The sequence below is a fragment of the Corvus moneduloides genome, chromosome 3, assembly GCF_009650955.1.
Source record: "Corvus moneduloides isolate bCorMon1 chromosome 3, bCorMon1.pri, whole genome shotgun sequence".
In the NCBI taxonomy this organism is placed as follows: domain Eukaryota; kingdom Metazoa; phylum Chordata; class Aves; order Passeriformes; family Corvidae; genus Corvus; species Corvus moneduloides.
Window position 1 is genome coordinate 85,526,198 of NC_045478.1, and position 16,904 is coordinate 85,543,101.

General features: G+C 41.8%; 1 long non-coding RNA gene across 1 annotated transcript in view; it reads right to left on the bottom strand.

Moving 5' to 3' along the window:
* The window catches only part of LOC116441051, a 53,389-nt gene extending 37,269 nt beyond the window's left edge, over positions 1-16,120 (bottom strand). Inside the window, exon 1 of the long non-coding RNA XR_004238863.1 lies at positions 15,898-16,120. This is a non-coding gene — a long non-coding RNA (uncharacterized LOC116441051). The remainder of the gene's footprint in view (positions 1-15,897) is intronic.
* Between the last annotated feature and the right edge of the window lie 784 nt (positions 16,121-16,904).

Consider the following 16,904-nt stretch of genomic DNA (forward strand, 5'->3'; position numbering starts at 1 on the left):
CTAAGTCCATAGCTGCAGCATCAGGCATCAGTGAGGCTTTTCTAGTTAAGAGGGACCAGCTGAGACTACTCATCTTGTGTAAGGTGTTACCAGGTTAAAAAAAGTTGCCATTACAGGAACAGGGTTGACAATCACCTGGTTGAGGCATAATAAGGTGTATATCCAGGAACCTACCACGTTTAAACAGACTGTAGAACTATAAACTTGTAATCACTGCAGAATTTAACTGTTGCTGCCTTTCTGCCCAGGCTACAGCCCATGCTGTTAGCTCAGCAAAGCACAGGAATATCCATCTTCTGCTCCATTATGAGGTTCCCCCCACTGTGGCAGCTTGATTTGCAATTTCATATTCAGCTTGCACCTCTACACCAGTCCTCATTTTTCACATCTCTTCCAGCATCACATATTCCCAGATTTCTTCCTTTCATGAACCATGTATATGAATGGAATTTTCCCAAAAGAAAGCCAATATTTTTCTTAGTCGTGTCAATTAGGCATTAATCCCACAAATGTAAATATTTAAATTCGCATAGCAGAGTAAGCCTATTGATTTACTTTCTTCCCATTGCTTATCTCTGCTGCCATTGTACTGTTCCTCAGTTCTCACAGATGATTAGTACAGGCATTAAAATTGCTTTCCAGTATCTTTCATGAAGATTGTAAGTTTAAAAAGAAGAAAGCACGTGATCAAAAACTTGGTCCGCTATGAGAAACACAATCAGATGATCTTGTGGATACATCTCTGACATTGCAGGCTGTTCAAAAGACAACACCTTTTTTACTCCAATCATCTGTCAGGATATGAATATAATTTTGCCATACAGTTATGTATACTGGACCAAAATACTCACCTTCACAGTTGTATTACCCAGAAGCTGAAGAATGTGTGCTCTGGGTAAGAGGGGCAGAGATTTATGAAAGGGGTTTTATGGGTTTGAAAATGAAGAGGGGTGATGCTTCAGGTCAGGAATTAAGATGGCAAGGAAGAGTTGTCTAATAAACTCTCCCAAACACGGCCATGAGCAACATGCCAGAAACAGGACTGGCTTTACTGGTCACCAGGAGGTGGTAAAATCATCTAGAGGCACTTCAGTCCAGAAATGCTGCTCTTTGCAAGACCTAGGGCAACTTGCAGTGCCTGTGAGGATTGACTTGGACTGCTGGAGCAACACTGCATCCAAAAGGTATAAGGACAGGTCAAAGCCATCTCTGCTCATCTTTTCCTCTTTTTGAGTACCTTATTTGGGGCTGTAGGACATATAGCAGATTTCCACAGTATGAGTATCTTAAAATATGTTCCATTCAAAGGCAGAACATCCTAAAACATTAAAACTATTTCAGACATTTTCAAGAGAAAAAAATGGCACAAAAATAACTCACAAAGACACTCATGCCAAGTCCTGAATGAACCCAGCAATAAAATAGTATTACTCGTTCATAACACACAGCTCTGTAGATGTTTAATGGACAAGAATGTATTTGCACAACTGCTGAACTGGCTGATAGCTTGTGTGTTGGAGGCTGCACGATGAAACTGAAATTCAAACACAGTTCCTCTCCTCTGGAAAGTGGCTGCAGACAAGAGGGCATGAGACCATCAGGTTTTTAGCTTCCCGCCTGATCTCTTTAGCCAAAAATTGACAAAATAAAGCAGGACTGCTCAAAATGTGATTGTCTGGGTTTTCATGACAACCCTTGCTGCTTGGACGGTTCTCTCAGGTTCACACTCACTAATGTTGCTCTAGTTTACAGGCTGGGATAAATACAAAATCTCCAAATGTCAAGTGTAGCCAAAATGAGGCAGAAGATTTTATACCACAAAAAACCATTGAGTTTCAGATCTGTTCCACTTAAACTCATAAATTTCACCTCTGAACACATCTGCATGAAAAATAGCTATATTTCCACAGCAGTCAGCTGAAAATTGCTGTTGCTGTCTCCTATAGCACATTAAATCAAAGAGGTGTTAGGCCAGGCCTGACTGACATGATCAACACTACACTTTGGTGGAAGATTTCTGCTCTAGGACAATCAGGCAAGCAATGAAAGAAATGAATTTACCATACATTACTGATTGTTTACGCATTATTATCACTCTAGTTTTGTGCCCTTCTTGTGTTTTTGCATCCTCTAATTCTAGAATGCATGTCAGTTTTTATCTGAAAGATACTTTAAATAGTTCTCCTTCAATCTTAGGTTTTTTCTTCCTTCTATTACTGTATGCTCATGTGAGAGCAGCACTTCATTCTCTGGATGCCACCTCCTAACTGTGGCCAGTGCTTAGGGTCTGTGAATGAGGTGATGTTCCATTTTATATGAGATCTGACACAGGACAAGCAGAGATACTACAGGTAATACCTCTGTGCCTGTTCTACAAAGCCTGGCCTGTGAAGAAAACCAGAAAGTCTGTGTTGAGTGAATAAATACTGATGGTGGTAGTTGACACACAGCCTGTGTACAGATGGTCATTAGGAAAGGTAAATGGTCTAAAAACCTAAGAAGCTTTCTTTTATACTGTAAGGTTATATTTTCACTAAATGAGAACTTCACATTTACTTCTGGGGAAAAAAACCGACCTGACTTTGACAAAATATACTGTGGCAATCCAATCAGTAACAAAAGCAGTATTGCTTAAAACAGAAAATTAAAAATTGAAGAACAGATTAACATAAGGAAAGAGAAAAAGTTAGCATGTAATGACTGAGATTAGAATTTATCTTTTCACTTAGAAGACATCTGTTTCCTACTTGTATTCAGCATATTCAGCATCTATAAAGATGCCACACAGTGTATCAACAGGTTTCTTACAAGTTTTTACAAAATATCGAGCAAAACTTCACACCTATGAATTAATTTTTGTCAGACTATTGTTTCCCCTCAGTAGTTAAAAAAAAACCAAAACCTTTAAATCTTAGAGATATGTTCTTGGCAACCAAGATGGGATTTTATAGGGGTGCACGGAGCTGTAAATGTACTGAACGCCTCGTAACCATGATTCACACGGGCTGTACTCATTTGGTGGATTTTCAGTTATAGCCTGTAGGCAGTATTACAGCATGGACAGCAGGTACTGTGGAATCATCACCTTTCATACTTGTTTCCTCATTTACTGCTGGATGGTAGAAAAATTATTGGTGAAGCCTATAAGGTCAGCACGTTCTTTGGCTGAGCTGAGAACAGCAGATATCATAACAGTCATACACAAATCAGTGAAACATGCAACATGTAGGCCAGCTAGTACTGGATATAAAGTTGACTAATTCTCAGTGTGAATAAAACCTGGTGAATTTATATATATGTAACTTCAAAGATTCACTACCTAAAAATGAAACTGTAGACTAAGAAGATGGTGTTTGGAAGAGCCCTCAGAGAAGATCTATGTAAAGTCCTTTCATCGAGAAAGGAGGAACTGCATTTAGGCATTGCCTAAAACGGTTTGTCCAGTGGGTTTCTGCAAACTTTCAACATGCCTAATGAGTCTATTCTGCTATTTCAGGGCTCTGGTCAAAAAGGTTGGGTTTTTCCAAATGTATAAATGAAATCTTCTTTGCTGCAAATTGATATAATTTCCTTTTATTTTCTCTGAGTAACTGTGAAGACAAGTTTATCACAGTCCTCTCTCAAATAACCTTTAGAGCAATCCATCAGAAGACTGCTATCTAATCACCCTCCCCAAACCTGCCTGTGCCTGGGGTAAGCGAGGACAATCTTCTCTCATAGTCAATGCTTCAACATCTCGTAATCCAGACACTCTCTCTTCAGTTTCTCCACGTCTTTTGTAACCAAACACAATGTGGCATTTGAGGTAGTTTCTGGGAAAGAGAAGAAAGCTGTCATTATCTCCTGTGAGATATGTATGATGCTGCCATTAGTACAGCTGAGATGAGTTAACAGCATTAAATTATTACTTCATATTCTGCTTAGAATCAGCCTCAAACCCCAGCCTCCCTTTTTAACTAAGCACTTATTTGCATGCTTGATTTTTCTTTCTCAAGTATTGCACATGCACTGTCATTTCTGAATGTCATTCTTGTTTGGTTTTTGATCTTTTTGATTCCTCACAGTTAGTATGAATTCTAGTCCTTGATGGTTCACAAACCTTCCAGCATGGTGTCTCACATTTCAGCCCACTCTTCTCTGCCCTCTCAGCTGTTCACTAAAATGTTGATTACAACTTTGTTCAGGAAAGGCCCTTGCAGGAGCACATATAAAAATAGACACCAAATTCCTGAGGTGTGATCCTTCAAACTGTATTTCCAACCAGATGGGTGCATTATGTTTATACCAATGTCCATTAACTTGCTTTTGTGAGTATCATGTGGTGCTACTAAAAACCTTACTGAAGTCAAGAAATATCTGGATCTAATGCTTCTGACTTATCCACCAAGTCAGAAACTGCTCTTCAGATCACCATGCTGATTATTTTCAGCCTTGCTGAAGTCTTCTAAGTAATTACAAACTGATTTTATAGTTGCTTGTTCAAGAACTCTTGCTGATATTGAGTGTAGGATCACTGGTTTACTGTTCGCCAAGTCCTTGCCAAACACAGGCACCATATCTCATCTTCTGTCAACAGAATGGGCATTCTTGCTGCCTCCCTTCTTCAGTGGTGCCAGTGTTTCCCTCTTAAAGGGAAAATATCTACAGTACTAAATTCTCAAGTTATGAACAGAACCTTGTTTTTCAAAAGGAAAAATAAAGGAAAAAAAATTGTGGCTGACTGATCCAAATTTTCAAGGTGAGGGGAGGAAGGTGTGAGTATACTTTCGGTGTGGGAGAAAAGACAGTCAGAAGACATGTATCTTTACATTCACCACATTATTTCCACTGTTAATCCTTAACTTCTAACAGTCTTTTTCCACCTGAAAAGTCTCTTTTTCTCTCATTTTCTAGATCAGTTTAATTTCTTTAAGAGTCTCCTGTGAGTGACCCGCTTCAAACGCTCTCTACAAACCCAGCTATAGAAAGACATCTGATTTGTTTGCACATTTGTTACCTTCAGATGAGTCTAGGAAGTTTGTGACATGTGACTTCACTTTGCAGAAACCCTACAACTTTTCATCAATGTACTGTATTTATCCATATGCTTACTAGATGTGATCTTCAGAACGTTTCTGTTATTTTGTCTGGTATACATCATGTTTACTTACCTGATTTTCCTATAAATTCTTCTTTTCTTTTTCCATCTGCAGTGAAACAACCGATTTTTGCATCTAACAGCACCATTTAAATGGCACACCATTTATGCACTGGTTTTAGCCCAAAGAGGTGAAATTCATTGGTTTATAAGACTTTTACAGTAGATTCTATATATTTTCTAAAGTCCTCAAACACTGATTTAATGTTTTCACAGACATCATTCTGCAGAGTAAGGCCAGATCCTGAAGTGGCAGTGATTATCATGGCTCCAGTGTTTTCAGCATTGTGTTAAAGTTTATACAATTAACCCAGGGGTTTACTAGTTCCTTGTCTATGCAATTAGCATGATGGCTTTTTAATTTGGGTGTTGCAGTCCATCCACAAGACATTATATTTGATGAATGCCTCCTGCTGGAAATTGCCCTAGCCTGTCCTAATAGCCCAAAATTGTTCTCATTTTCTCTCCTTTGCTCTCCTCCAGCCTAGTGTCCCACTAGAAACATGCCAGTGCAGTGTCTTTTCACCAACACAGAGACCTCTGGTAATCTGCCTCCAGGATGCCTGGCTGAATGTGGTATCTGACCTCTTTATGTGTTTGTTAGTGCTTAAAAAAAGATGTGCAAGTGTTGTATTCATGGTGCAATGGTTCAGGTCTTAGAAAACACCTGCAGTAGAGAACGGGCAAATAAGAGAAAGGGAGTTGCAGTATGCAGTAAGTATTTTCCTTCATTTAACACCTTTCATTCACCAGGAGGGGATTATGGGAAGGAACGTAACTTCCTAGCTCAGGGATTTACCTTGCTTCTGAAGCAGCTCCTGAAAGCCAGCAGAGATGATTTGTTGAGGACCAACACTCCAGTATTTCCCATCATGTTATTGCATTATGGTAAAACCAGAGCCAGCATAGCGTGACTGACTCGCTAATCCCAAGGTGTAGCGTGCCAGGACAGTTGCCAAGTTTTTAGACTACGTCTTTGTTGTCTTTCAGGCTGCAGATTGCCAAGATATGTGGTTTTGGCTGAGTGGAAGCACTTTTTGTTTCAGTATGTCAACACAGCAGGCTGGTAGATCAAAACATTCTATTACTGAGTTCCGACATGCGTGGGATACTGGCAAAGAAAGTGCTTTCTTTATCTCTTCAACAACCAGGCATTACAGGATGTGTTCCTGTCTGTGATGTTTGCTTTTGATTCATTATAGGTTTAGGAACACTGAAATGGTGGCAACTTGTATCTCAAATGTGAGGTCATGGCCAGAGGAGAAAGTTGTTCATTGAGGAAATGAGGATATAGACTGTAGGTCTTCAGGCCAGAAACCTGCAGAAATGTGATGGTTACATATTCATTCACCATTCACTGTCCAGTTGCTCCCAAGACTGAATGGCCTCTGTGTGCTGCAGAGAATTTCGGGTTTGGTTTTGCCTTCCTTTGTCTCCCTGTTATGGCACTGTCCACAAATACTCTCATGTTTGCCTTGTATTAACGCTTTATACTCTGCATCCTCTGTGCCCATTCTGTAGTACAACTGTGTGGTTAGCAAGCCTTCAGCAGAAGCAAAGGGAGCCTTCACCATCTGCCAATTCTGAAATTGCATGATGTTCCGCTCTATCTCCCAGGGAAGCTCCAGTTCACTTTCTTCTCTGGACCTCTAAAAGGTGTAGAGTGACAATGACTACATTGGCTAGAAAGTCGGTGCTCACCTTGGTCCTGTGAGTGAGTCTGGAAGACATCCAGTCCCCTGGCATAAGTTGAAACTGCAATTCTTCAGTGTTCACCACTGAATATGCAGGATAATAAGAAGATTTAATGAACCCTAGTAATTTCTAGTCTGTTCCTTCCTTTAAGCAGCAAAAGACAATATAATCCATAAATATAAACATTTTCTTTTTGATTACTCTTTCTGATACTTTTGATTTGTTTTGTTCAACCCGGACTTCATTATGAGTTTCACTGCTTTTCTACTATGGTTGAGGCTTGTGTCTGACCATGAAAACAAAAAAAATGTGAACTTCACTAAAATAAGAAGCAAAACCATAGAACTGATCATATGAAGACTTGGGACAGTTTCTGGATATAAGAATATATCTATTTTCTATAGAAAATGGAATAAAGTCTGCCTGCAAAGGCTGCTGTGGCTTCACTCTAAAGCACCACCCTGTTGGAGCCACCCCCAGGCTACCCAAAATTTCTTTGTAGAATGCACAGCAAGGACATCCATGAAGATGGTTCACCCAAGTACAGTGGAAACTTGCTGACCCCATGCACTCACATCTACACCATCTTCTGCTGAAGAACATTTCCTAGAAAAGACTGGATTCCAAGATTCAATCTCTGATTAAAAGGGAAAAAAATATTTTTGGGTAAAGAAGAATGCTCTTAACCCCTGGGGGATTGACTCTGTTCCTGTTGCAGTCGCTGCCTAAAAGACAGTGGTCAAGAAGTCATCTGCTGATTCAAATGAAGGCCTGAAGGAATCAAAAAGTGTTAATGGGGAGTTACCAATCCATGGGAGATTTTGGTAAAATATGTTTCATGGGGAATGAGTCACATGAAAAGCCTGTCTGGAATTCGCCAGTGATTTGGAAGAAACAGAGGATTATGGCTGACTGAGGACACAATTGCAGATGGTACAAAAATCAGAGGAATAGGAATTAACAGCTAAGGGGGGCCAGAGGGAAAATAGCACACTCTGGCACCTTTGTTGTGATAGGAGCAATCAAGTAGTGAGAAGGCCTGGATCAAGGAGCCTGTATCACTTCTGTGGGTGCTCAGGAGGCTTGTACCAAAGGGCATCCATGTCAAAGGTGCCTTGCCCAAGGGGACATATTTGGGGGCCACAGAAAGCTGAGCACCAGGAGTGTGGGATGGGAGAGGAGGGCATAGCCATGACAAATCCCCTTGCCATCTGTGCCTGCCGCTGGGCTGGGGCCAACTGCAAAGAGCTGGGAGAGAGCAGTGATTTGGGGAAGGGGAGGCTGATGGGCACAGTACATTTAACTAATTGCAGAGAAAGGGAAGAGGGAATCCAGAGTCTGAGTGCTTATGTGGAGGGGAGGGGAGGATACGTGAAACTGTGGGCTTCTTTCATCTGACAGATAAAGGCGGGACAAGATATAGTTTCTCACATGTGAAGCTGGCTGGGTTTAGCACTGGGCACAATTAGCTACTGAAATGGGAGGAGTTGAGAAAGTCTCCAGCACCTGGAGTCCCCAGGCCAAAGCTGGATGCTTCTGCCAGGGACAGACGATTACTGAAGCACAGATGGGAATCAAAGATCTCAGCTGCTGAACAAGAGTCCACAGCTCGTGTTGTTCCAGAAAGCCAGCTGTATCATGACTTAGTCTCTGCAGCTCTTCTGTCTGGATTTGTGATGGGCATTTGAAACCAGGATCAAGTCTGTTGGACAGTACTCCTTGGGACACTGTTTGCAGTCACAGCTGAAAGTTATTATCATCATGACAATCATCATCATTGTCCCTATGCCTGCTGTCACTGTTATTTGTACTACTGTAGATCAGGGTCACTTCGTACTGAGGGCAGTGGGGACACTGTGTAGCAACTAAAAGCAACAGTGTTTCCTGACCCAAAGAAAAGTTCTGTGCCTGTTAATTAACAAATGCATAATAGAAATTGCCTATCAATCTGCCTTGCCCCCTCCCCTCTTCTCTGTTTTCATTAAATTCTTATGGATCTTATGGATTACAATAGTTTACTATCAAAAAAACCCCAAACCTATGTCAGAAAAGTAATTACTTTATTTGTCTGTTTTACTGAATAGTGGGAAACCTAATCTCTACTGCCCAACTGGGTGTGTTTGGCTGTTCCTCAAACTAAAACAAGACTCGGAAGATTAAAGTGCAGCTTGGCTCAAGATCAGGTGAATCAGCACATTTATAATGCCACAAAATAGCCTGCAGGATGGCCTTCTCATCTGTAATTACACAGGGATTTTATGCTGTACAGGCAAAGGAAGTAATTTGATTTATCTGTTCTAATTAAATATATGATGAGAGGAAACAGTGGTATGTCTGTTTAAAACATGCTTTAGGTTCTTTTGGTGAGAAAGTGAATGTGACTGTAAGTACTGTGCTTTAATGTGACTGTAACTTTCCCATTAGTGCTCACACTCTTAAATGTCATTTATGTAACAAACTGTAATGGCAGGTTTGGACTGGCATTTGGGATGAAATTTCGTGTGAAGAACAGTACTCAGAATGCATGAATTTCCAACTTTTTATACTACATGAGCTTATTTTCCAATCTCTTGCAAGTCACTTGGGGTAATTCCTCATATCCATGGAAATAAAATGAAATCCAGTTATTGCAGAACCAGGGCCAATGAAGATATTTGGGAAAATTAATTCCCACCAACTGTAGTGGAAGCCAGGTATGACCCACATGTGGCCATGGGCTCTTTTAACTGGGAAACAGCAATGTTTCCTTAGGAGGAGTATTTGAACACTGACATTCAGTATTTTTTTCTTGCCTATTGGTGAATGCCTGATCACAAGAGTCCTGCCTTTGGTTTCAAAAGCCAAGGTCAGCCCTGAGTTTTTACAAGACAGTGTTAATAGGAAGAAGTAGAGAAGGGAAGGATTGTGATGAGTGAAAGGAAAGGATTTTAAAAGTCAATTTGTCAAATACCGATTAAAAATGTAACAAGAAAGTGAATCGAGTTCTCCCACTGTAACCGTCTTATCTAAGGCCAAGACAACTGTTTGGGGACAGTCATTAAAAAAATAGTGTCAGTGTTTCAAGACCACTAAGAATGGGCCATCTTACCAAAACACTATGTGTTTTGCAGGTCCTTTCACATATTTCTGTGTTTGACTTTTTAAAAAGGACAGGGATCTTTAAACCTGCCCAATCAGTGAAGAGGACAAATACTCTATGGGCCTGTTTGCTGGAACTGTTATTTAATTATGTGTCACTGGTTTGTAATGGTGTGAGTTTTGCAGAAGGACTTGATGTTCCAGCTGTTTAGGGAGGAGAAAATATGCTGTAAATTGGACAACAGCTTTTTTTTTTTTTTTCCCCCGAGGATTAGAGGTTTGAGGGAGGGAATAGAATCTGAGCAAGTTTCGGTCCTGCTGACTAGTGTCATGCCCAGGGAGACATATCTGGCTAACAGCTTGTCCTGGGAACTTAACATGAACATAAAAGAGAAAAGGTATTACCTGTACCATCCAGGAAGGCTTTGGCAACCTTAGCCTGGAAAGCTACCAAGGGAAAATGATATTTCTGGAAGAAACTAATGACTTACTCAACTCCTAAAGTTGGTGGTGCTAATGACTCAGAGAGCAGGGCATCTTGTTTATGTAGTTGAAAGCTTTCTGCTGACTGTGAGTAATGGATTTGCCAGGGCAGAGCCCATCCAAAACTTGCCAGCAAGCCAGGAAAAGGGGGAGGCAAGTACATCTGCTTCTGACTTTCAGGAAAGCACTGCACAAGCTGCTAGGGTGAAATACCCCTGTAGGTGTCTGCTGGTTGTAGGTTTGCTCCCCAGTGCTGTTTGAGAGGAGCCCCAACTCCTCCCAGTGCCCCCTGTACCTCTGCTTCCCCAGGATAAAAGGAAAGGCTCCCATCTTCAGCTTCACCCTGTACGCTGGGGTGGCTGACATACAGTTCATCCTCCACTGCCAGAAAACCTGTTGTTCTCTGGAAAGCGACTGCTGCTGCCCTAGATTCCCTTGTCCAGGTTGTTGATAAAGGTATTAAACTGGACTGGGCCCAACACAGAGCCCTGGGGAACACCACTTGTGACCGGCCACCAGCTGGATGGGACTCCATTCCCCATCACTCTCTGGGCGCAGCCTCAGCCTCTTTTACCCAGAGAAGAATGCACCCATCCAGGCATGAGCAGCCAGTTTCTCCAGGAGAATGTTGTGGGAGACAGTGTCAAACACTTTACTAAAGTCCAGGTAAATACATCCACAGCCTTTCCCTCACCCGCTAAGTGGGTCACCCTGTAATAAAAGGAGATCAGGTTGGTCAGGCAGGACTTGCCTTCCATAAATCCATACTGGCTGAGCCTGATCTCCTGGTTGTCCTGTACATGCACTCAAGTTGTTCTGCTCCATAACGCCCCCAGGCACTGAGGTCAGACTGACAAACAGACGTGTCCTTATGACCCTTCTTGTCGATGGGCATCACATTTGCTAACTTCCAGTCAACCGTGACTTCCCTGGTAAGACAAGACTGCTGGTAAATGATGGAACGTGGCTTGGTGAGCAGTTCTGCCAGCTACCTAAGTACTCTTGTGTGGATCCCATCTGACCCCGCAGACTTCTGCATTTCTGAGTGGTGTAACAGGTCACTGACCATTTCCCCTTGAATTATGGGGGCTTCATTCTGCTCCCCATCACTGTCTTCCAGTTCAAGGGGCTGGGTACCCTTTGGACAATTGGGTAGTCCTCACTATTAAAGACTGAGGCAAAGAAGTCATTAAGTGCCTCAGCCCTTTTCTCATCCTTTTTCACTATGTTTCCCCCCCATCCAGTAAAGGATGGAGATTCTCCTTAGCCCTCCTTTTGTTGCTGATATATTTATAGAAACATGTTTTATTGTCTTTTATAGCAGTAGCCAGATTAAATTCTAGTTCAGCTTTGGTCCTTCTTATGCATAATCTTCCAATATCTTTGTAGTTCTCCTCAGTTGCCTGCCCCTTCTTCTACAGGGCATAAACTCTCTTTTTTCCCCTGAGTTCTAGCCAAATCTGGAGTCCTGTTCTGAGCGCTGATTTTAAACCCAACACCTTGCTTAACCCCTACATCGCTCTGCTCCCACATGAGAAACTTGCCCTTGTTTGCTTCAGACTTTGCTGTCTCACACAATGACATGCAAAAGGTGAGCTGTGTCCATCAGCCTTGTACACACCTTGTAACTGGAGAGAGACAGAAGATGTAGTGTTAGGTGGCCTGTTAGGACATAAAAGGTGTGTAAGAAGAAAGGCATCAGCTGCCATCAGAGAAGTAGGTGTTTTACATCCACTCTGAGATAATCCCTGAGGTGCTGTGGTGTGAGGTGCATGCCATGAAACACCTGCAAAAGAGCAGTGCCAGGGATTGCAGAGCTCCTCTGTGTATTGAGCAAAACCTGTTGGAAGCAGAGATTTTTCTCACATCTCCAATGCTAGCGATACAGAGACCAGGACGCTGTCTTGTATGCCAGGTCTGAAATCCAAATGTGGAAAATTGCTTTCACATTCTCTCAACACAGGACACAGGGATTTCCCACACAGCCAAGAGAAAATCAGCTGTAATGGAAAGGCTGCAGGGAATTTTGTAGTTCAGGGGGGCTTCCTTGTTTCCTCCTCTCCCCAGTCTCAGCTGTGCTCACTGATACCAGAGAGGTCCTAGTCATTCCCTCTGCCCTGATAGCTGATCTGGATCAGTCACTTGCTTTCCTAGGCATCCTTGGCTCCCTCAGACACCGTGGTGTTCCCTTTCCAGTGTCTGTGGCTGTGTGCACCCAAACAGGACACAGGTCAGTGGCACTCGTGCATGCTGCTGTGAGCAGTGCCTGCTCCTGGCTACTGGCTGCTTCCTCCTCTCTCTTCCAGCTTCTCTGGGCCTATCCTGCTAGGTCTGCAAAACATCCTGTTTAATCACTTTCACCTAGTTTTAACCTACCTTGCCATATGTATGCTCAAACCTGCTCACCTACAACTTTCAGTAAAACTCATGTGACATACCAAATACTCTCCTGAAATCCTTACTTGTTGTACAAAACCTGTTCACCCCACTCAGCTTAATTCTGTTCCCCAGATTATTCCTCCATTGCCCGCCTCTGCTGACAGTGACAAAACATGGACTACTTCATTAGCTCCCTGTGTACACACAAGCAATTTGCTGGAGAGACTCATGGCATTGCTGCTAGTACTGCAACCTCCTGCTTTTAATTACACTTTGCTAAATCCAAAACACTCCTTCCAACATTTATTCTCCTCTTTACTAATAGCACATCTGACAGAAGGCCTTCTTGTATCACCTCTAGGGTGCAGCTTGGCCATAGGTGTGGTTTTATTTTTTCACTGTCCCGCAGTGCTTAATTTTTTTGCTTCCATCTTGTTGAGCAGAAGAGGCAGAAAATCTTAACATGTGGCAGACCAGGGTTTGTCATCCTCAGGAGCTTTGGTCAGTTCAGCTGGACCTCTGTTGTGGTCTTGGGAGCGCGAGCACAGTGTTTGAGCATGGCTGGGGGCAAGCTGATATTCACAAACCCGGAATTTTCATTGCCCCACAAGACCCATAGGGAACGATAGAGTGAGTAAAATTACAGGTACACGTTTTATCCCAAAATGGTTTTGAACAATGACACTGTGAACTGCATGATCATTCATCAGTGATCAGAAACAAGCATGGCAGTAAATCAGGGAATGTAGTGCAGTGACTAAGGCTCATGACTCCTTGGAAGAGTTCTCCTACCCCTAATTTTAAGTTTCACCCAGTGACATGGTCCCTTTGTGAAAAGAAGAAAAAGACCACTGTGAACACCCAGTGGTCTTGCAAAGACAAAGTGCTTTAAGAAAACCCAGCTCTGATGTAGGAAATCGTAAAAATAAGTTATGTTTAACTATGGAATCTGACTGTATATATAGGTCATGTCTGTCTACAACACGTGTATATAGAGACAGATACATCTACGCCTTGCACAATTTACTGTTTCAGTTTTCCTGTTCAGCTAAGGTTCTGTTTCAGAAATTTTCCACCTCCTCCTTGACCTTCCTCCTTCATTGTACTCTAATAAGCATTTCTTGCTGCCTGACGGCATCTAGTTCAAATAGCTAGCAAGATCAAACTCAGGAGAAAATAAATAGGAGCCACGAGGCCCTCTATAAAATGGCCTACACCTTTCATGGACTGAAATGGATGTTTGTCAGTAATGAGGCACTGTAATTAAATGAAATAAGCCTTGGCAATACCTCTGCCGTATCTGCCTGTACAATGCTCCCTTAAGCAGCAACACTCCCATGGGAAATTAAATATACTGTCTGTGCATTAGACAGCCTTATTGTTTGGGTGTTCTTGCAGCTAAGAAACCCTCACCACTGTCTCCTAAACAAAGGCCTTGTGGAGGGAAGGTTTTGGGCTTCTCTGAAATTTGGGTGCAGCTCAGCAGCAGACACCACCTGGGTCAGTCTGACATGCCTGCCCTGGGGTGCAGGTGACCACGACAGGCAAGGAGATGAAGGAGAGACTTTGGCTCTTCTCCTTCATTGGCTCCCCTGCTGTGGGCTCTTTCCCCTGCAGCACATCTAAGCATGGGTATAATGTGAATGAGACAATAATAATAATAGTAATCATCATCATGATGATAATGATGAAAACACTGAAAAATCATGCTGCTTTCCTAGGATGAAAAGGTTCAAACACAAGCTGTCCTTTTCTCAGGAGATTACCCAGTCTAACTCTTCAAGTGGCCATGGTGGTCTTTCATTATCCCTTGAGGTGGTGGTGAGCTTTCCTATTACTGGGAAAGTCATGAGAGCCTGAGGAGTGCAAAAAGCACTCTGGTGATAATGCTGACATGAAAACTTCTCTCTTTGTCAACACAGGTGTTTTGGGGGGAACTCAAGGATTCTTCTCAAGGATTTTTCTTCTTACTAAAGGGCCCTACAAAAATGCTGTGGGAGTGAAAGAGAGGAACTATTTTGTCAGCATGCTTGTATCTAAAAGCACTGTCTGGACACCACTTTCCATATCCTTCTGAATCATCTGCAATCCATAGTGTAGGAATTACTAATTTGCTTTTTGTTGTCTTAATGTAGTTTTTCTCAAATTAAGTGCTTATTAGACTGGAGTAAAAAGACTAGAAATGTGTGAATTAATGCTTTCTAAATTCTTTCACTGGACAGGAAAAATGAAAGCACAGTTGCCTTCACAATGAATGCAAAGTGTTGGTTTGATGTCTCTTTAAAAATAATTTAGTCAAACTCAGTGTCAGAGTTTTGTTTGGAAAACAAATTTTCCAAACCGTTTCCCAGATATAATCAGCATTCCCCAATCTTTTCCAAACTGTTAGACTTGACATTGCATTTTTTTATGAACAAGAAGTTAAAAAAATTGCTGGTATCTAAAAGTGATGTAACACTTCAATAATTTCTAAGACCAAAACTATTAAACAGTTTTGTGCTATTAAATATGTACTCCGATGCAATTAAGTTCTTTCAATTTTCCCATGAAATTTAGCCGCTTTAAAGTGTATTCTCAGAAAATACTAACTTGTTCAAGCCACATAAATTGCTCCAGAGTGTAACAGCCTCTGCATTACCCTCACTTTCATGTAATTTTTGGGGGATTTTTAAAAAATAGAACTAAAAAAAATCAAGAGAAAGAACTGGGATTAGGTAGTTCAATAAGGAGAATCTCAATTAGAGTATAAGATAAATGGGAAAAAAAGAAGAATTGTAGTAAGGGAATAAAGAGCCTTTCATAAGAAAGAAAAGTAGAGATGACAATATTGCTTAAGGTTTGAAGAGAAGGTGTATGCAAGGTGAAGTACTACAGATACATGCAGTCGAGTATGGTTTAGAGGTCAGTTTATCATCTTTATATAGTCAAGTATGGTTTAGAGATCAGTTCAGCATCTCTTCTTAGAAAATAAAGACATGAAGGTATTTTAAAATATTAATTTGATCATTACTTTCACAGTGCATATGTACAGGAAACACTAATATGGATTTCAGTTTGGTAGAGAACTCTAAGAATAGAATTAACAGACAGAATTAGTAAAATCCAAAATCAAATCAGGTACTTACCTAATAAAAGTAAGGTTTCCAGAGAGCTGAAATAATCTATCTGTGTGTGAGGGGTCTGCATCCTCTCTCTTCGCTGTGTTCACAACTGAGCGCTCCTCAGCCTGGTGGGAACTGCTGAGCGTGCCTCCTTCCTTGCTCTCACCAACACCTGGTGTTGACAGCTGTCGGGAAAGGGGAGTGGACTTGGTACACTGTTCTTCTGATTTGCAGTGGCAATTCCTGCAGTGCCATCGCTGAAGTCAGAAAACACCCAAGTATCTGTTGTGTAGAGAGAAAGAAAGAGAGCAAGGAGGAAAGAAAGAGAGAAAAGAGGAAAGAGAGGAAACAAGGAAAAGAGAGATTAAAATAGAAGAAGAGAAAGAGAGAAATAGAGAAAGGGGAAGAAAGAGACGAAAAGAGCGAAAAGGAGGAAGAAAGAAAGAAGGAAAGAAAGAAAAGAAGGAAGGAAGGAAGAAAAAGAAATAAAGAATGAAGGAGAGAGAAAAGGAGACAGAGAGAAAAAGAACCTGAAGGTACATCCCTGCTACGGAAGCTTGGTCAGGTGCTCAGTTGATGTACACCAGCAGAGCTTCTTCCCTGTCTTATGTGGGCCTACTCCAGCTGACACCAACTCTGATCTTACCTATGATGTTTACACTTCCTAATCGAGTCAACGTTTAATGCTGCAGGGAAGGAGGAATGGTAAACGTGGCTTTCAGTTCCTTTGGAGGAACTGGGAGTCCTGTAAAGCTACATCTCACCTTGGGACATAACACTTGCGCCACCCTTGTCATGATGTGGGGTGAGACACAGGAGGAGGTGTGCTCCTTTCAGCCTGGTGAGAGCTGAGACTGAAGGATGCCTTTTAGGAGCTACTAATTAATATAGTTAGCTAACTAATATGCACTGTTGCTGGTTTTCAGAGAAAAAAGTTTGGGCTTTGTCACCAACGGAATGAGCTGGTTTTCCTAGTCTGAAGCCCAGCAGCAAATGAAAACATATGCAATGTGGGCACTTAGGTGACCAGA